We start from the raw sequence: 21,605 nt of genomic DNA, 5'->3' as shown, positions 1-21,605 counted from the left end.
AAAGCAGCAAAACCCACGATTACAAAGGTAACGTCACACAACTTTAAATTGTACTTTTTAAAATCTATTTGCCTTGTTTTCATTTAGTATTTTTGGGGGGTTGTAACATGGCCAAATGTAAATATAGCACTCTATATTTGTTTCAAATGGAACTATTTTTCCATAATTGCACAGATGTCATTTGATCTTCGCTCGTTGTTCCTCTTTTGTGGAATCAGTGGGGTGCTGACTTATCCTGTAAGTTAAAAATGTCTAAATGTATTTAGCTTTGTGCTTGATCCTAGGGTTGCCAACTGTCCCGTATTAGACGGGACTTCCCGTATTTTGGGCTCAATTGTTATGTCCCGTACGGGACCTCTAAAGTCCCGTAAAATATTTCTCAGTTCTTACACGAAATGCAGCGAACGAGGTCCAAACGGGATTTTAATTAACAAAAGCCTTGCATTGCCACACCTACAGTACAGTGTGTTAAGTAACATTGTACCCATAAGTATTTGTTGGAGAAACTCTAAATGCAGATTTCATTTGTAAGAATGTGAATATAAATTTTCTTTTGTAATATATTTTTCAAGCTGCTACTCCAAGATTGGTCTGCATCATCATGTTGTCAGAACCATCAACAATGAAATGAAAGCAAAGCACACAAGAAAAAAAAACAATCGCAGTGAAATATAAACCTAACTTCTGCAAGTCACCATTCAGGATACTGAATATACACTGAATGGTTGATGCAAACAATGAAGTTGCTCAGCTCTCATTATCCCATACAGAGATCCTGGCATAAAACACTCATTTTCAGTGAAAAAATAACAGAATTTGTTAGTAGGAACCTAATTCCCGAGCGTGAGTGCCCATATGCGCCTGTCCCTTATTTTGGGATGAGAAAGTTGGCAACCCTAATTGATCCATTGATGTCTTCATTTGGGTCAGTCTTCTGCAGTCAGATTTTAACAGTGTGCTTCTTCACAGTGGAATGAACATTCTAATTTTAAAGGTTGGTACGTTAACTGTGTCCCAGTGATACTTTGTCAAATACAGTACGTAATGTCTTAAGTGTTTCTGAATTTCATTGAAATGTCGTGTTTGTTTTTTTCTTAAAACATATAACCTGCAGACAATAGCTGTCCAAAAGGCTGGAGTTTGTTGGGCTCTCACTGTTACATCTATCAAGATCGTGAAAGGACGTTTGCAGATGCAGAGGTATTAGGTAGTTGTGGTATAGTTATAAACCAGTGTGCTACGAGTACAATCAGTGTTCTGTTTGTCTGTTGATTGAACAGTCCAAAATACCCTCCCAACTGTTTCATGAATCAAATGTGATTGTTTTACTCTACTTTCTATCAGAGAGTCTGCAAAACTCTTGGCGGGAATCTGGACTCCATCCACAATGCTCTGGAAAATGCATTTGTTCTTGAACTGGTTCGTCAGGGTGGTCATGATGTTGTAGCCTGGATTGGACTCTATGATGCAATTTTGGTAAATTATTGGACAGTACCAAAGTTCTGATTAATTCATGGCCCTTGTGTTGGGGACAAGTACTTTTTGTTGGTTTTGGATGTTGGGGGTGATGTGTTTGTGTTGTTCCCTTAACAGTTTGTATACAATTATATGCTCCCTTGAAAAAAAAAAAAGGAATGAGGTTGGGCAGCATCACCAGTCAGATGTTATATAATATAGAAAGTAGGTGTGACTCATTCAAATCTAACTTTGTCTTCCAGAATAATGACTTCTTATGGACTGATGGCACCGTTGTGGATTTCACTGCCTTTGATGGAGGAGAGCCTGATGGCACTGGTGACTGTGTACAGATTTTTTCAGGCGGTATGTAAAATCAGTCATTAAAATTTGCTATGAAAATAATGTCATACTGAAAGGTTATTTGTACACATGTATGTGGTGCACTAAAAAGTTTAAGAAAGAAAATATCAGCAGAGGATAGTTAGGGCAGGTCAGAGATGGGCAAAATGAGGTCAAAAGATAACAATGAATATTTAACCATTTATCTCTTTCAGATGGATTTTGGCTGGATGAGTTCTGCGACGAGAAGGCGCCATTCGTTTGCATCCAAGATTTGAAATTTTGCCGCAACCATGGTGGCGGTCGTTCATTTAGCCATCGTCGCTCTTTCCATTGGCACATGGGCGGCTATGGCGGCGGCTATGGCGGCGGCCGCCGCTAATTTGTCCTTTTAAACATCCTGTTTTCTGACACAGTGTATTTCCCTCATGATGATGACACAGTAAGACAATATCAAATTTTAGTTATGGCTTTGCATTTCGGTTCATGATGAACTCTTTTCGTCCTTCACTTGCCTCATTGATGACACAATAAAAAGTGTACACGGTTCATTAAAGAAGAAATCTGCATTGAATTACGTCTTGTTTTCTTATTTTCTTTTTAATTCAACTGCCAATTAGAGCTCTTTGCTGTATACTGCCACCTACTGTACAGGAACTGCAAATGAACTTAGCAGGCTGTCTTCTACAGGTCAAAGTTGTTGTTGCTCCTTTGTTTTGGATAGTTGAGCTTTAATTGCACAGTTTAATGAACATCTTAGTTGCTGTCAAAACTCGCCCGTTGTGTCATGTGACATTGGCATCACCGGTACCGGTAACAGTGAGGTGTGTCAACCTTTAAAAGGATTGCTCATCGTTAAAAATTGCGACTGCAGAGGTAACTTCACACAACTTTACATCATACCGTTTTACTTGTTAGCATTTAGTAATTGTTTTGTTGCAATGTAGTGAAATGTAAATACAGCACTCTATATTTGTTACAGATGTTACATATTATTCCATAATTGCAAAGATGGCATTTGTTCAGTTGTTGTTCCTCCTTTGCGGGATCAGTGGGGTGTTGAGTCAACCCGTAAGGCAAAATCTCTCCTGCTGATTTAAATAATGTCTTTGATCTGTTGTCTTGTGTCAGTGTTCTGTCGTCTTATTTTAACAATGTTTCTTCACAGTGGAAAGAGCCTACTAATTCCGAAGGTTGGTACAGTAGCTGCGTCTCAATTATACTTGGTACAGTACATGTCTTTGTTGTGTCCAAACTTCACACCAGATTCAATTGAAATGTCTTGTTTCCTTCTTACAACAACAAATAACCTGCAGACAGTGCCTGTCCTAAGGGCTGGTTTCTTTTGGGCTCTCTCTCACTGTTACGTCTATCAAGATCGTGAAAGGACGTTTTTTTTATGCAGAGGTATAGACGACTTCCGTACAATTGTACAGTAGATGTAGTTCTACATCAGTGTATGTGCTACTAATAAAATTAGTGTTTCATCTGGCTTTTGATCCTGAGTCAAAATGTGTTTTCATCTGTCTGATAAAATGAGTGATTTCTTTTTTCTTTTCTTTTTTTAACTCTACTTTCTTTTAGCGAGTCTGCAAAAGTCTTGGTGGAAATCTGGTCTCCATCCACAATGCACTGGAAAATGCTTTGATTCTTGAACTGGTGCGGAAGATTGGAAGTAATGACGTTGCGTGGATTGGACTCTATGATGTAGTTTGGGTAAAATAATTGGCATTTCACAAAAGTTCTGATTAAATCATGTCACGTGTTGGGGAGAAGCTCTTTCACGACGTAAAAAATTGATATCATCAGACAGTTTTTGTATATGTATACAGTAGATGTGTCTCATTCAATTGTAATTTTGTCTTAGGATAATGATGTATTTTGGACTGATGGTACCGTAGTGGATTTCACGGCTTTTAGTGGAGCAGAGCCTGATGGCACTGGAAACTGTGCACAGATTTCTGATAGCGGTACGTAAAATTAGTGATTAAAGATTGTTGTGAAAATAATGCTTTCATACTTAACCCACTTTGTTGTTTTGTCCATTTGTATGGTCATGAAGAAAGTTGACTCCGGATGCCTTCTTCTCAGTGGGAGGAGGTTGAGAAAAACGTTTAACGTTGAAACGTTCATTTCTTTCAGATGGATTTTGGCAGGATGAGCTCTGCGATGAGATGGCCCCATACGTTTGCATCCAAGTTGCAAAGTTTTGTGGCGACCATGGGGGACGTGGCTTTAGTCGTCATCGCTCTTTGCCTGGGAATGGCGGTGTCTATGGCGGCGGCCGCCGCTAATTCTTTTACCATCCCGTCTTCTGACACAATAAGACAATATTGAATTTTAGTTACGGGCCAGCTTTGTATTTCTCTTCATGATTAATTCATTTCTTCCTCCACAATGCTCAGTTATTGGCAACATACTTACATGTGATTAAAAAACAAACCTGCATTGAATTCTGTTGGTGTCATATTTTCTCAAACTTAAACTTGCTTACAGAATGGCTGCAACAAATCCATCATATTCAATTTATAAAATGTTTTTGTTGGTGTGTGTCAAAATGGAACAGAATGACTGCCCAACATTAATTGCTACAGTTGTATACGACCTATAGTATCAAGAGGGTCCATTTTTTTTTAACAAGCTCAACAAAATGAAACTGGCATTCATTTTCAATTATAGCAATCTGTTTTGGAGCAATCTGTAAGTATCAGTCACTTTTTTTTTTTTTAGTGATGGGAATTTCTGTGATGAGGTGGATTCTATACATACTGAATCTAAATGCATGGATCTTTAAGGGTGGACATGATATGATTCAATTCAGTATGTGATTTGATTTAATACCTATATAACTTGAAAACAAATTAGCTACCACGTCTTCTTTAAGGAAATTGGATGGATGTTCATTTCTTCAATAAACATCTGAAACAAAACGGCTCCTTTGCTGCAAGAAATTGTAGTGGAGGAAGAAAAAAAAGACTGAGTGGGATGCAAACCTGGGACCTTCTGCTTACAGGGTGAGCGACTTCACCACTAGACCATTTATTCAGTTAGTTTTGACTGTGCAAAAATTGTATTTGTCGTTTAAATAAGTGTCAGCCGCAAGTGGGGATTTAAGATGGCCAATTGTCATTGCACTTTGGCATTGCAAATGTGAAGGATAATTTGAATTCACTTGGACAGAATGTTTCCTGATAAAGGCTACTTTTGTCACTATCCTATGAGCATGTACAAGTAGGTATCAGAGCAAGTGTGCATGTGTTTAGTCCGCCAAGACTGCACAGGGGTGGGTCCGCACCTGATGACGTCAGAGTGAGCACCCGCTCGTTTTCTCGTATTGGGAGGGGCTGGTGCTTGGAGCGCAGAATGACCTAGAATTTCTCATAGAGGAAAACACCACTTCGGTGATGTTTTTGGTGAGGAATTAGCATTTTAACATTGCTAAAAGCTCCAAAAAATTGTTTTTTCATGTTACTGTATCTTTAAACACTAACATATATACTGTTTCGTGGTCAGTACAAGTAGCAGTCGGAAAAGACGATGTCATGAACGGGGAGCAACGGGCACACAAGGAGTGGTGAGGTTTCAGTGAACCAGGCATGTTGCATCTGTGATAGCAACCATAATAATTCGTATTTCATAAGAAATTACACCGCAACTGTGCCAAAGATAAGATAAAATCATATATATCCCTATACCGGTAGTTAACTGAGTCTGCCGGTTTCACTCTGGAAAAGGCGCTTTTTAAATACAGGATTTAAACAAACTACTTCTCAATTTACAGATCAGGGCTTGTCTTCATTTCTGGTGGGGATTTTGTCCTAAAAAGCCTCTATTTTGCCATTTTGTGTTTGTTTTGGAAACAGTGGGACGTTTCTGTGGAAAGACAGTGTTTACAACCCTCCAGCCAATCGCAGAGCGGGGAGTGGCGTGTCGCAAACGGGGCCGGGCGGTGACGTCACGCACGATTTTATTTTATTTTTTTTGTTCACTCACTCATTCACAAATGAACTTGGTCCAGAGCTCAACAATGGTGTCAAGGCCCTTTGACGGGGGGGGGGGACACCTATAAAAAAAAAGTTACACACCAATAAATGTGACACACTCACGCCAGTGAAGGAGGGGAAAGTGAACCCACAACCAGGGAGACACAGCACACAAAAAAAAACGGTCGCCACCACCTTGAACCACCACCGTTGAGCCTGGATAAAAAAGGAAAAACACAAATAAGGAAATCAATCCACCCAAATTAACCCCAATCGAATAGGGAAATATTAAAATATATATTTTTAAGAAATCTCATCCTCTTAAAATACAGTCCACGCAGGCAGGTCGCTGGCCGAGTCAGCCGAACCGGAACGTCTTAGTGACACCACCGTGTAGTTCGCTGGCTGGCACCGACGAGAGGCCAAGCAGGCTTTCCCAGGAGGAAGAGAAGGCGGTGCGGCACCACGGGGATCAGCCGCGCTCCCGACGGCGAGGGTTCACACAGTAGTAAAAGATTTTAAACAGCACAGCAACAGCAAGCAAAGCAAAGCAGCCGCGGTCTAACGGCGATGTCCGTCTGCTCCCCACAACACGCCCGTCCCTGTCACAAGGTTAACGATTAATATCAAATTCTACAAATACAATAAAATCCACCTACCAGCAGCACCCGCAGGAGAAGGCAACATTTCACGCAGACAGTCTCAATGAAGACCGCAAGGCAGGGCAGGGAGGAGAGTTCTGGTAAACCAGGCATGCAAAATCTACCAAAAAGAACAAAAATGTATCGCACCAATAAAGCGATCAATAACACGCTCGCTAACTTACCTGAGGCAGACATCGCAACAAACGCCGAGGATGGCAAGACCCGGAAGTGGGCGGGCCTCCACACCAAAGAGTCAGTCCGCAAGATAGTAATCTACCAGTTTTTATAGTCAACGTTGAAGTGGACTAACCAATAGAGGATCATTTTAAATCAGTGCAGGTGAGATCAATCACCTTGTCACATTATGCCCCCCCTTTTTGTGTCGTCGCCCCGACGATAAAACATTGTCTAGCTCCAGGGTCTAAACAGAGCTGACTGCCCATTGGCTGCCACCCCCGAAGAGGTTGCTGCTTCCCGTGTCTGGGCCGACCGAGGGAGATGATGCACATTTGCATGACGTCCAGCTGTGGCACGAATAGTACGACGTAGAATCCTCTGACTACTAGTGGGGTCAACGGTCAATGGTGCCCGTGATTCACCTGGTAAAGACATTTGTGTAAAGTGTTGTTCCAGACCTGGATGAGAGGAAGGTACCAGGTTAGGGACAGGCCCAGCTGCCTCCATTTGAGAAGGCCCCACCTGAGGAGCTCCACTTGTTAAAACAAAGAGGGCATCCTCAGGCCACGAGTCATCTTCTATGTGCGGTACATCAGTAGGTGACACTGAGACCGGGGCCTCAACTGGGCAATCAGCTCCAACCACTGCCTTAAGCAGGGTCCGGTGAACATGTTTCACCTTGGTTTGGTCTGCTATTGGGGCAATGGTGTACACAGAACCACCCAGACTTGGTGCTCTCTCATTCTTCTTTTCGCTTCCTGCTTTCCTAGTGTGTAGACGCAATCTGCTCTGCTCCTGCTTTGCTTTGCATTCTTTCAGCTGATAACTTCTTTTTTTCTTTCTTTTTCTGGGATTTTTCCTGGACATTTGCCTCGATGTGGCTGTACTACCTTTTTGTTTGGTAGATACAACCAGCTGGGCGCATTTTTCAACATTTTTTTTTTTTTTTTTTTTGGAAACTCCTCACGATAACGTGAGCACGGCCTGCTAATCAGCACGCGACTGCTACTAGCAGCATGGCTGGACGAATGATGCCTTCCATCTCGACCAATGAATACGACAAACTTCTTCAGAAGATGACAGTGCTGGATACAAGAATGCACCGCCTTGAAATGTTTGTGGAGGTGAATGGAAAATCGTGGAATGACACCACACTGCCAATGTCTCCAAACGGTGGTCATGAGCATGCTAACAAACAGCTAGCTCCATCCACCGACCCTCTGTGGAATGTGCTGGGAGCAAAGCCAAAACTGAGGAGTCGTCGCCCAACAGCTGGACCTGACCGCCAACTAATGCCTGAGGAAACACGTCGACCTATGCAAAAGGCTACCTCAACCCCAAGAAATCAGTCTTGGACGTTGGTACCAGCAAGAAAAAGGAAACCGTCTCTTGGCCGACGAAGACAAAATACTGATATCGAACTGAGAAACAGGTTTGCCGTGCTGTCGCCGAGCCAGCAAGCCTCGGGGGATCACAGCACCAGTCAAAGGTATGAAACCGGACCTCCTCAGCAAATCCGTTCAGCTACTGAAACACAAACACTGATAATAGGCGACAAAGCCTTGTTTGGTGTTAAACGTCTGTGCAGCAGAAAAAACACAAAAGTTCTGTGTTTTGCTAATGACATGGTGCTGGACATTTCTGAAAAAGTCGACAAGATTGCTACTGACTACCCGACTGTGAGATCGATTGTGATTCACACAGGAGCATTCGATGTGTTGAAAAAACAGTCGGAGATACTGAAGCAAGACTTTATTACCCTTCTACACAAGATAATATGCCTAAACGCAGAGGTTTTTCTGAGTGGTCCTTTGCCTACTGTCCGACCAGGTGATGAGCGTTTCAGTCGGATTATGTCACTCTCGAGATGGCTGAAAAGCATCTGTGCTTCTTACTCAGTGAACTTTATTGACAATTTTTCTGTTTTGTGAACGTCGCCATCTTTTCCAACGCAATGGGATTTATCTCAATAAGCAGGGAGTCAGATTACTGACAGCCAACATCTTCCATAGCGTGCGTCACTGGACGCTATGTTCCCAAAACAAAGGACATGAAACACAACAACCGATAAGAAGAGGATCTGGTGAGGCTGGCTCACTATCTTGCACTCCCTGCCCTTCAGAACAGATTGATTTGTCCTCACCTGCCCACACTCCAAACACCGAACATCCAGCTCCCCTGCTCCCGAACGACACCTGCCAAACACCACCACGACCACCACCACCAGTTTCACTACCAGATGCACCCCTGCGCTGTTCATCGCCCCCAAGCAACGCCTGCCAGACAGTGCCACTACCGGATTCACTGCCGGATGCACCCCCGCGCTGTGCACCGCCCCCGAATGACCCGATGACTGACTCGCCAGCGAGTCTCACCAACAGGTTGAGCAATCTGGTCAATCTCTCCATACAGCTAAATAAAAGTCTCTCCAGGCAGCTGCCTGCTGATGACGGTTCGCCCATGCTCCCCCCAAGACGCCACATTCAGCTATCCACTAATCGTCTGACTCCACCAAGCCTCAGCATACAGCTCCCCACCCGCCGACCTCCATCTTTGGCTATGGAGAATCTCAACTACAGCTCGGTCTGATATGTTTTGGGTCCAGACTACATATACAATATAAAAAACGTGTGTTCCCAGAATAAGTCAGGACCCAAGGAAGCTTGTAGCATTCCTGTGATTACAAGAAATAGAAAGTTGGCAAAAGAAATGAGAAGAAATAAGTCAGAAGCTACAAACCTAGTCAGTATAGCTTGTGAACCTCTGACTAAACCAGCGTCTCCGATTGCCACTGTGAGACTAGCGCTACTAAATACAAGATCACTAGTTAACAAATCATTGTTGATTCATGACATTATTATGACATATGATCTTGACTTATTTCTCCTCAGTGAAACATGGCTAACAGAAGGTTCCTGCAACACGGTTCTCAATGAGGCAACACCAACAAATTTTTGTTTCATGAACAAATGTCGTAATGGCAAAAAAGGTGGTGGACTTGCTGCCATTTTTAAATCTCTATTTCAGTGTAAAGAAATTTCATTGGGAAGCTTTAATTCATTTGAATATCTTAGTCTTTTGGTAAAAGGTGAACCAAACATCGTCATTGTCATAATTTATAGACCTCCAAAACAAAAAGGCAGATTCATGGAGGAATTTGAAGAAATGCTGTCAGTAATTTGTACCGACTATGATTATCTGGTCTTAACTGGAGACTTTAACATTCATGTTGACAACAATTTGGATAAAAATACCAAAGAATTTTGTAATATACTTGATACTTTTGGTCTCTCACAACATGTAAAAGGTCCAACACACAATCAAGGTCACATTCTTGATCTCGTCATCTCTAAAGGTGTTGACATTTTATCTGTTGAGGTGAAAGATCTGGCTATTTCAGATCATTCCTGTGTGTTTTTGAATTACAAACAATCCCAGAAGTTCAAACAACTACTGTCTCGATTAAAAAAAGGTACATAAATGAGAATACAAGCAATATGTTTATGGAATTAATGGCTGCATCACCAACTGTAAATGCAGAGACCGTTGATGAACTTCTGGATGAATTCACCTCAAAAATCTCAAATGTTTTGGATGCTGTTGCTCCTATTAAAACTAAGACCATTTCATCCCGAACTAAAACACCTTGGAGGTGTACTACCAACATAATGACTTTGAAATCTAAATGCAGAAAAGCAGAGCGAAAGTGGAGAAAAACTAAACTCCAAGTTCATTTTGACCTGTACAGACAATGTCTTTGTCATTTTAACCAAGAGTTAGTAATAGCTAGACAACAACACTTTTCTGAAATTATTAGTAGGAACCTCAACAATACACGCACTCTATTTGGCGTGGTTGACAAACTTACAAATCCCCCAAATCAAACAGCGCCAGAACTCCTCTCAACAGATAAATGCAATGAATTTGCCTGCTACTTTAGTGAAAAAGTACAAGCCATCAGGTCAAACATTGTTACAAACCAGCAAAATAACAAAACGATGCTGCACTTAAAATCACCTAGGAATAATTTAATTACCATGACAGAATTTGACTCAGTGGATCAAAATACTGTAGTAGACTTGGTTCAGCAATTGAAACCTTCCACGAGCTGTCTTGACACAATACCATCTGGCTTTTTCAAAACCATTGTGAAATCTGTTCAGATCGATTTACAACAAATAATTAATTGCTCACTTCAATCAGGTGAACTTCCTAAATGTCTGAAAGTAGCCGCCGTCAAGCCCATTCTAAAAAAGAGAACACTGGATGTCTCCTTGCTAGCAAATTATAGACCAATCGCAAACCTTCCCTTCGTAACTAAAATAGTTGAAAAAGTGGTTTTTAATCAACTCAGCAATTTTTTGAGCTTAAACGGACTTTTGGATAAATTCCAGTCAGGTTTCCGACCTCATCACAGTACAGAAACAGCTCTGATTAAAGTACTGAATGATATAAGATTGAGCACTGATGCAGGGAAGGTATCAGTGCTCGTCTTGTTGGACCTCAGTGCAGCATTTGACACGATTGATCATAATATACTGTTAGACAGGCTGGAAACTTGGGTGGGATTAAATGGAACAGTCCTTAAATGGTTCAGGTCCTATTTGGAGGAAAGGAGTTACTTTGTGACCATTGGAAATTTTGAATCTGATCGAAAGGCCATGACATGTGGGGTCCCTCAAGGGTCAGTCCTTGGACCCCTGTTGTTCAGTCTGTATATGTTACCTTTGGGTCAAATGCTTCAGAACACCGATGTTGACTATCATAGTTATGCAGATGACACACAACTGTATTTATCTATGTCCCCAAATGACAGCAGTTCTATTAACGCATTGTGTCATTCTCTAGAGCAAGTTAACAACTGGATGAACCAAAATTTCCTTCAGCTGAACGAAAACAAAACAGAGCTCATTGTTTTCGGCAATAAAGAAAAGAGGATTGCTGTTAAAAAACAGCTTGAGTCACTGTCTTTAGAAACTAAAGACCAAGTTCGAAATCTTGGGGTACTAATAGACTCAGATCTGACCTTCAGCAATCATATTAAATTCATCACTAAAACAGCCTTTTACCAGCTGAAAAACATATCCAGACTGAAGGACTGCATGCTTCAAGCAGACCAAGAGAAGCTTATCCATGCTTTTATCTCCAGCAGACGAGATTACTGTAACGGTCTTCTGACTGGACTCTCTCAAAAGAACATGAGACAATTGCAGCTCATTCAGAACGCTGCAGCTCGAGTTCTGACCAAAACAAGGAGATCAGAACATATTACTCCAGTACTTAAGGATTTACACTGGCTCCCTGTCAGCTGTAGAATCGATTTTAAAGTTCTGCTACTCGTCTATAAATCACTAAATGGTTTGGGTCCTGAATATATCCAAGAAATGCTGATTGAGTACAAACCCAGCAGGGCTCTGAGATCTACAGACTCGGGCCAACTAGTGGAACCCAGAGTTCGAAGCAAACATGGTGAAGCTGCATTTAGCTATTATGCTGCACACAGATGGAATAGGCTACCAACAGAAGTGAAGTCAGCCCCGAGTGTAAATGCTTTCAAATCCAGGTTAAAAACTTTGCTTTTTTCTTATACCTTTGATTAGGGACTTTTAAACAGCTTTAATTAAGTGGTTTTTTTTGGTTTTTTTTTTGTTTTTTGTTTTTTTAATAATATTAATTATATATATTAATATATTAATATTATTTTAAACTTCCTTATGTTGAATGTTTTAAAGTTTGTTGAATAATGTTTTAAGATTGTTATTGTTTTGTTTTTTTTGTTTTTGTTTTTTTTTCCTCTGAATGTTAACTACTGTTTTTTTTATGCTTATGTGTTGTCTTTCCTTGTGTAAAGCACATTGAGTTGCCTTGTGTATGAAATGTGCTATACAAATAAACTTGCCTTGCCTATTTTATAGACCACAGAGTCCCATAAGTCTCTGATTTTATGACGACCTCGTGGACCGCAGTCTCTCATGAAGACCAACTGACCCTGCACTAATGGAACATCCCTGACCTGTTGATGGGCCTCTTTACGACGGCCTGCTGCAACCTGCATCCGATCTCGAGCACTTTGAAACGCGATCTGCAAACGGGTCTGGTGCTCCAAGATCCATTCATCCACCCTGCCACCAACAGGCTCCTGTACTCTACCCAACAAAAAGTCAACTGGGAGCCGTGGTTCCTGACCAAACATCAGGAAATATGGAGACTCACCAGTGGACTGATGGGGAGTGGTGTTATAAGAGTACAGAAGCTGCGGCAGGCATGCAGTCCAGTCTCTCTTGTGTGATGCTGGCAAGGTACGCAGCAAATTGTGCAGGGTCCTGTTAAATCTCTCACACTGGCCATTACCTGCGGGATGGTAAGGGGTAGTACGAGATTTAACAATGCCATATAAATTACACAGTTGCTGGATCAAGAAACTCTCAAAGCTACGCCCTTGGTCCGAATGAATTCGAGCCGGGACACCAAACTTTTAGAACCACTCAACAACCAGCACCTGAGCCACAGTACAGGCTTTCTGGTCACGGGTGGGAAACACCAGTGTGTACTTGCTAAAATCATCTGTAATAACAAGGACATTTTCAATCCCATTTCAAGTTGGCTCCAGAATTGTAAAATCAATCGCCAAGATCTCATTTGGTCGGGAAGCCAGAAGGTGTCCCATAGTGGCCCGGGCCCGATGCGGAGTGTCCTTGGCGACTTGACATCTATCACATGTCTGACACCACTGGTCAACATCTGATGTCATGCCAGGCCAGTAACACCTCTGCCTGAGTAACTCCAAGGTCCTCCCTACTCCCTGGTGGCCATGTTTTTGATGTACCTCAGTCAAAACTTCTTTCTTCAAGGCAGATGGCAACAGCAGCTGGAGGACTGCCTCAGCACCATCAGGTCTATAGACCTGGCGGTAAAGGGCTCCACTTCTCTCCACCAACCTATCCCACTGACGAAGGAGAGCCAAAGCAGGTTTCGACAACTGCTGGCGCTCCTCCCGGGTTGGCCGCCGTTTGCTCTCCCAAAACGGCCATAACTCAGCCAGGATTGGGTCAGCCCTTTGAAGGGCACAAATGTCCACCTGGGGATGATGCGGCAAGGCTGCAATAGCAGCTTGAATAGTTTGTGGCCTTGTCCCCTTAAGGGCTTGTTGTAAAGGTTTTGGGAGGGTCGTGCCTGGAAGCATTGCTTCCAGGTCACTCACACCAGGTGAAGGTTGGCGAGAAAGTGCATCTGCATTGACATTACTTTTCCCTGAACGGTACTTGATTTCAAAGTCAAACGGTGCCAACTGAGCTGCCCAACGTTGCTCAGTGGCCCCAAGTTTGGCAGATGATAAATGGCTCAGGGGATTGTTGTCTGTATAGACAACACACTTATTGCCCAGGAGATACTCTCTAAATTTCTCTGTCATGGCCCACTTGAGCACCAAAAACTCAAACTTCATAGAGCTATAATTGTTCATATTCCGCTCAGTGGGCCTCAATCCCCGACTGGCATAAGCTATGGGCCTTCCCTTCCCATGTTGCTCCTGTGAGAGCACAGCCCCAAGGCCACTATAGCTTGCATCCACCTCCAGAATAAACGGAAGGGAAAAGTCTGCATATGCCAGCACAGGTGATGTAGTGAGCTTTGTCTTGAGTGTTTCAAAGCTCTGCTGACACTCTGGGGTCCAATGTCCAGCTATCGGCTGTGACTTTTTACTTGCTTTTGAGCCACCCAACTCTGCCACCAGCCGATGGAGAGGGGCAGCCAACTTGGCAAACCCTTCTACAAAGCGGCGGTAATAGCTGGCAAATCCAAGAAATGACCGCAGCTTGGAAGTTGTTTTAGGGGGCTGCCAATTCGCCACCACCTCCACTTTACCTAGATCAGTGGCAACACCCTCACTCGAAATAACATGCCCCAAGTAGTTCACTTGTTGCTGGAAAAAGGAACACTTTGACAGTTTTGCCTTCAGGTCTTCTCGCTGCAACCGCCCCAGCACCAATTCCAGTCGCTCCAGATGTTGCTCAACAGTGGTGGAAAAGACCACAATATCATCCAGATAAAGAAGCAAAGACTGGCATTGTTGGTCACCAAAAATCCGCTGCATGAGCCTCTGGAAGGTGCCGGGTGCATTGCAAAGGCCAAATGGCATGCGGTTCCACTCAAAAAGGCCAAATGGAGTGCAAAACGCAGTTTGGGGTCGATCCGCTTCCGCCACAGGCACTTGATTATACCCAATGGCAAGGTCCATGGTGGAAAACCAGCAGGCATTCGTCAGGGCATCCAAAGATTCCTCTATTCGAGGAAGGGGAAACGCATCTTTCCTTGTTTTCTGATTAAGTTGCCGATAGTCGACACACATGCGAATTGTACCATCCTTCTTTTTGACCAACACTATGGGTGAAGCATAAGGGCTGCAGCTCTCACGGTTGACCTGAGCTTCCAATAGTTGGTTAATATGCTCTTTCACAACCTCATAATCTGAGGGAGGAATGCGCCTGTAGCGTTGCCTGGAACATCATCCAAAAGGGGGATGTCATGGGCCAACAGGTCAGTGCACCTCAAGTCACCGTCATGAGCTGAAAAGACAGAAGAGTACTTCGCAAGGAGAGCATGAACTTTTTGTTGTTCATCACCTGGCAAGGAGGACAAATCAAGATCTTTAATTCTTTCTGGTACTGAAGTGGATGCAGACTGGGTCAACACAGTAGCCACAGCTGCTGGTACCTCAGTCACTCCTGCTGGGAGACTGACAACACTGACCCATCCAAAGTTCCAACAATGGTGCGAGGATAGAGCAAGACATCAGAAGTGCCTACATTTATGATAGGAATGTAAGCTGTGCCCCTTTCTACCTGAACCAAAGCTGGTGAAGCCAGAAGTCCGGCAGGAAGGCCGGAGTGCAAGGGCTCAAACAAAACTGCAGCACTGACACCTTGCTCTGAACATGTGGCAGCAATGACTTTCATAGTACCACCAGGGATGAGACATGCCTTTCGACCACGTACTCTGACCCTACCAGAAACAGTGCTGACTTGAGCAACACTAACCTGGTGGCACTTTTGCAATGCCTGCAACACAGGCAGGGTTGCCCCAACAACAGAGGGCAGATTGAACAATGCCAAACCGTGCTGGCCAAAAAGCTCATGGTAACACTTGCGGATGATGTTCATCCCCGGCCAGCACTCAGGGCGCTGGAGGGACCACCCCAATAGGAGCGTCTTTGACCACCAACACCCCACAACGTGACATGAACTTACAGCACAGCTCAACATCCAACTCAAGGTAGCCAATATAGGGCATAGCAAGACCATTGGCTGCTCGGAGCTGCAACCAATGACAGGATTTTAGCTTTTCCTGACCCCAAGGTTGAAAATGCTCCAGGAAAAAGCTCTGCGTTATTGTAGACACCATGGACCCGGTATCCACCAAGCATGGGACTGTAACACCACCCATACTAATCTCCACATGTGGGCAAGACGACACAAGGTCAGCAACCTCTTTGGAGCCAATGGCTGTCCCCTCCGAACTGTGGCTCTGCAGCTCGGCGGGCCCTAGTTTTCCGACAGCTGGGGGGGGGGGGGGGTTAGATTGTTCTAAAGACTGCTGGTCCGGTAAGGAAGGCTTATACTGGAAAGAAGCCCGAGGCCCGTCGCACTCCCTGGCAATATGACCTGGTTGTTGACATCGGCGACAGATAATAGGACCACGAGCGGCAGGGCGAATGCCCTGCTGGGACCTCTGCAAAAGGGAGATGGTCTGGCTAAGTTTGTTTAACTGCTCCTGCTGGAGCTTCAACATCTCCTTCACCTCACTCAACTCTGATGATTTTGAAATACCAGCCACCACCTGGGGAGTACTCTTTACCTCGCACTGGAAACCAAGAACTGAAGGAACTGAATGGCTTCGCCCCCTAACTCCCCCAGGTAGACCCTCACGTTCCCACTGGATCGCCTCACTCCGAACCTCAAGCAGGCTAGCAGTAGGCCGCCCTCGGACTAACTGCTTAAGTTCCCGACGGAGTGCACCATCCAAGACAAACTCTACGAATTGATCACGGAGCAACACATCCGAATTTGGCATACCATTGGGTGCACACCGTTTAACTAACGTCATAAGACGCATTAATGCCAGTGAAAACTCTGGCAGTGTTTCACCCTCCTGTTGTTTGCGGGAGAAAAAGGCTTCTTGCAAGGCCACGTAGGAGTCAGTAGACCCATAAAGTTCCTGCAAAACAGTTCTAATACATTCTGGATCTCCCTGTTCAGCAATCGAGCGATACCTTATCTCCTCCCGTGCCTCACCCTCAAGGTGATCAAGCAAAAAGAAAGCCTGCTCCGAAATAGAAAAATTACGCCCTCTCATGCAGGCCTGTGTCTCCTCCAACCAATCACTCAACCCTATACCCGAGCTACCTCTAAAGTAAGGGCACTTCCTTTCTCTAGACATCAACACTAGTCTTTCTGTTACTGGGGCACTAGCAATCAAAGGGGCAGTAGGGGGCACAGAGGCAGGGGGTGCTGTACTAGGGCCGGGCACAGCCACGGCCTGTTCCTGTCTCAACCGCTCATTTTCCGCCCTCAACTGTGCTATTAATTCCCTTAACTCTTGCACTTCCCCCTCCATATTACAATCAAACAAACAAAACTAACCCGATAAGGGGCTAGACACGGAGGACAACAAACTTATCCCACTAATGGGTCAAAAATAGACCAACGACTGCTTTGCTTTTAGTCAAATCCTACACCAGATTATTATTTTTTTTTTTAGAAATATTCACAACATACAAAAAAAACAAAAACACACATCTCAGCTCTTAGGCAGTGAAGATCCTTCCGACAACGCCAAATTGTGGCGACTTCACAATAATGTGATGGAATGGGCTGACAACGCCACCTTGGGTAAACACCCAAGGAATTGATTTTAAACACAAGGCACACAGGTTCGATATTCACTGAGCATGAGACGGTGTTGATACAAAAAGAATACAAATGAAAATTTATTTAATTCATCCAAAAACGAACTTGGTCCAGAGCTCAACAATGGTGTCAAGGCCCTTTGACGGGGGGGGGGGGACACCTATAAAAAAAAAAGTTACACACCAATAAATGTGACACACTCACGCCAGTGAAGGAGGGGAAAGTGAACCCACAACCAGGGAGACACAGCACACACAAAAAAACGGTCGCCACCACCTTGAACCACCACCGTTGAGCCTGGATAAAAAAGGAAATCAATCCACCCAAATTAACCCCAATCGAATAGGGAAATATTAAAATATAGATTTTTAAGAAATCTCATCCTCTTAAAATACAGTCCACGCAGGCAGGTCGCTGGCCGAGTCAGCCGAACCGGAACGTCTTAGCGACACCACCGTGTAGTTTGCTGGCTGGCACCGACGAGAGGCCAAGCAGGCTTTCCCAGGAGGAAGAGAAGGCGGTGCGGCACCACGGGGATCAGCCGCGCTCCCGACGGCGAGGGTTCACACAGTAGTAAAAGATTTTAAACAGCACAGCAACAGCAAGCAAAGCAAAGCAGCCGCGGTCTAACGGCGATGTCCGTCTGCTCCCCACAACACGCCCCCTGTCACAAGGTTAATGATTAATATCAAATTCTACAAATACAATAAAATCCACCTACCAGCAGCACCCGCAGGAGAAGGCAACATTTCACGCAGTCTCAATGAAGACCGCAAGGCAGGGCAGGTAGGAGAGTTCTGGTAAACCAGGCATGCAAAATCTACCAAAAAGAACAAAAATGTATCGCACCAATAAAGCGATCAATAACACGCTCGCTAACTTACCTGAGGCAGACATCGCAACAAACGCCGAGGATGGCAAGACCCGGAAGTGGGCGGGCCTCCACACCAAAGAGTCAGTCCGCAAGATAGTAATCTACCAGTTTTTATAGTCAACGTTGAAGTGGACTAACCAATAGAGGATCATTTTAAATCAGTGCAGGTGAGATCAATCACCTTGTCACAGATAGAAAGATAGATAGAGAGAGAGAGAGAGAGAGAGAGAGAGAGAGAGAGAGAGAGAGAGAGAGAGAGAGAGAGAGAGAGCGATACATAGATAGATAGATAGATAGATAGAGAGATAGATAACGAGATAGATAGATAGATACGTAGATAGAGAGAGAGATACGTAGTTAGAGAGAGAGAGAGAGACGTAGCCAGATAGATCGGTAGATAGATAGATAGATAGATCGGTAGATAGATAGATAGATAGATAGATAGAGAGATAGATACGTAGATAGATAGAGAGAGAGATACGTAGATAGATAGAGAGAGAGAGAGAGAGAGAGAGAGAGAGAGATACGTAGCCAGATAGATAGATAGATAGAGAGATAGATACGTAGATAGATAGAGAGAGAGATACGTAGATAGATAGAGAGAGAGATACGTAGATAGATAGAGAGAGAGAGAGAGAGATACGTAGCCAGATAGATAGATAGATAGATAGATAGATAGATATTTTTTTTAACTATACTTTCTTTTAGAGAGACTGCAAAATTATTGGTGGAAATCTGGTCTCCATCCACAATGCACTGGAAAATGCTTTTGTTCTTGACCTGGTTCAGACGTATGGAAATAGTAACATAGCGTGGATTGGACTCTATGATGCAATTTTGGTAAAGTATTTGCCAGCACAAAAGTTCTGATTAAATCATGTTACGTGTGTTGGGGAGATGCTCTTTTACCACTTAGAAAATGAATGTCATCATCAGTCAGTTTTTATATATGTATACAGTAGATGTGACTCATTTAATTATTGTTATTATATACTTAGGACAATGATGTATTTTGGATTGATGGCACCGTAGTGGATTTCACGGCTTTTAGTGGAGCAGAGCCTGATGGCACTGGAAACTGTGTACAGATTTCTAAAAGCGGTACGTAAAATTAATGATTAAAGTTTGCTTTGAAAATAATGCTGTCATACATAACCCTCTTTGTTGTTTTTGTCTTCATCCTGTCATGTCCATCTTGGCTCTGCATTCCGTCTTCTCAGTAGGAGATAGACACGGAGGTCGAGGAAAACGTCTAACATTGAAACGTTCATTTCTTTCAGATGGATTTTGGCAGGATGAGGTCTGCGAGGAGATCGCCCCATACGTTTGCATCCAAGATGTAAATTTGCGGGGACCATGGGGGCGGTCGTCGCTTTAGCCGTAGACGCCGTTTCCGCTGGGTTCCCTCCGGCCGCCGCTAATCTGTCCTTGTACTATCGTGTCTTATTACACAATGCGACAATATTGAATGCTTAGTTATTGGCAACGTACATACTTGTTCATTAAAAAAACAAACCTGCATTACATCATATTGGTGTCATATTTTCTCAAACTTGCGGATGGTATTACTTGCTTACAGAGGGTCCATTACTCTTGAACAAGCTTACTTTACGTATGTCTTTGCTCAGCTTTTTATATCAATTTGTTTTGGAGTAATCTGTAAATAAGTAATAGTCCCCGGACCAACATTTTTCTAGGGATTAGAATTTCTGTGATGAGATTGATTCCATACATGCCGTCTCTAAATACATGGATCTTTAAGGGCGGAGAGATATACGATTCGATTCAGTTTGTGAGCGATGTGATTTGATTTAATATCTGTATAACTAAATTGAAAAAACAATGAGGAAGCAAGTAAAAAAAAAAACTAACAAACTGAGATAACATGGCTGCACAAGTGTGCACACCCTGTAATAAATGGGGGTGTGCCTGTGCTCAGAATTAAGAAGTCACTTTCAAACTCTTAAACGGGTGTCAGCACACACCTGCTGCTGCATTGACTGAAGGAGACTGAAATAAAAGACTGAAATAATATATAAATGTTTTAACAACAGTGTTCGAGCCATTGGTGTCTTCATTTGGCTCAGTGTTCTGTAGTCATATTTTAACAATGTGCTTCTTCACAGTGGAAACAGCTTTCTGATTTTGAAGGTTGGTACAGTAGCTGGGTCTCAGTGATACTTTGACATAATGTCTTATTCCATCTGAATTTCATAGCAGATTTAATTGAAATATCTTGTTAAACCAGTGTACGTAATGCTAATACTGTCCATCTGCATGTTACTGTAATTGAACCCTTTGGTCCACAGTCAAAATGTCTTGCCAACTGTCCGATGAATCAAATGAGGGAAATGTTTTCCTCGACTTTCCGTCAGAGATTCTGCGAAATTCTTGGTGCGAATCTGGTCTCCATACACAATGTAGTGGAAAATGCATTCATTTTTGAACTGATTCAGCAGGGTGGTAATGCTTTCCAAGTATGGATTGGACTCCACAATGCAATTTCGGTAAAGCATTGGTCACTACAAGTTTTGATTATGTCATGTCACTTGTGTTGGGAGAAGTACTTTTGCCATATAGAAAACGAATGTGATCTGCATTCTCAATCAATTCATTATTACTCTTTTATCCCTTTTTTGAAACATATATTTCCCATACTATGTCCAATTAAAAAGAAGGAATGAGGTGCGGTGACGGTGATGTCATCAGTCAGGCGTTAATATAAGGTAGGTGTGACTAAATCTACTGTATCTTTGTCTTCCAGGATAATGAGTTCTTTTGGACTGATGGCCACATTGTGGATTTCGTTTTGATCCAGCAGAGCCTGATGGCACTGACGACCGTGTACGGATTTTTTCAAGCGGTGTAAAATCGGTGATATAAATAACGTCGTCAAATTTAAACTTTTTTTTTTTTTTTACACATGCGGTGCATTAAAAAAGTTTCAGTGGAAGATCGGTAGAGCAGGTCTGAGATAGGCAAGGAAGGTCAAGAAAATCCAACTAAAAAAATTTAATTAATGAATTAATATTTAAACATTTATTTCTTCCAGATAAACTTTGGCATGATGAGCTCTGCGACGAGAAGGCTCCCTACGTTTGCATCCAAAATGTGAAGTTTTGTGGCGACCATGTTGGAGGCTCTGGCTTTAGCCGTAGTAACTCATTGCATTGGGAAGTGGCTTGAATTTCTTGCTGAAACTCCCTGAAATAAAGGTTGCTCCACA

General features: G+C 43.2%; 2 long non-coding RNA genes across 2 annotated transcripts; one reads left to right on the top strand and one right to left on the bottom strand.

The window, feature by feature from the left end:
- The first annotated feature begins 1,422 nt into the window (after positions 1 to 1,422).
- Positions 1,423 to 2,237, top strand: LOC144005448 (uncharacterized). Its single transcript, XR_013279566.1, has 3 exons — positions 1,423 to 1,476; positions 1,719 to 1,821; positions 2,013 to 2,237. It is a non-coding gene; the product is annotated as an uncharacterized LOC144005448 (long non-coding RNA).
- Positions 2,238 to 5,909: 3,672 nt separating this feature from the next.
- LOC144005128 (uncharacterized) lies at positions 5,910 to 6,643 on the bottom strand. Its single transcript, XR_013279505.1, has 3 exons — positions 6,607 to 6,643; positions 6,440 to 6,542; positions 5,910 to 6,382 (listed from the first exon to the last, which is right to left on the bottom strand). It is a non-coding gene; the product is annotated as an uncharacterized LOC144005128 (long non-coding RNA).
- Between the last annotated feature and the right edge of the window lie 14,962 nt (positions 6,644 to 21,605).

Source organism: Festucalex cinctus, chromosome 17 (genome assembly GCF_051991245.1).
Source record: "Festucalex cinctus isolate MCC-2025b chromosome 17, RoL_Fcin_1.0, whole genome shotgun sequence".
Taxonomy (NCBI): Eukaryota; Metazoa; Chordata; class Actinopteri; order Syngnathiformes; family Syngnathidae; genus Festucalex; species Festucalex cinctus.
Note: the sequence above shows the minus strand (reverse complement) of the source record. Positions and strands in the feature narration are given on the sequence as shown.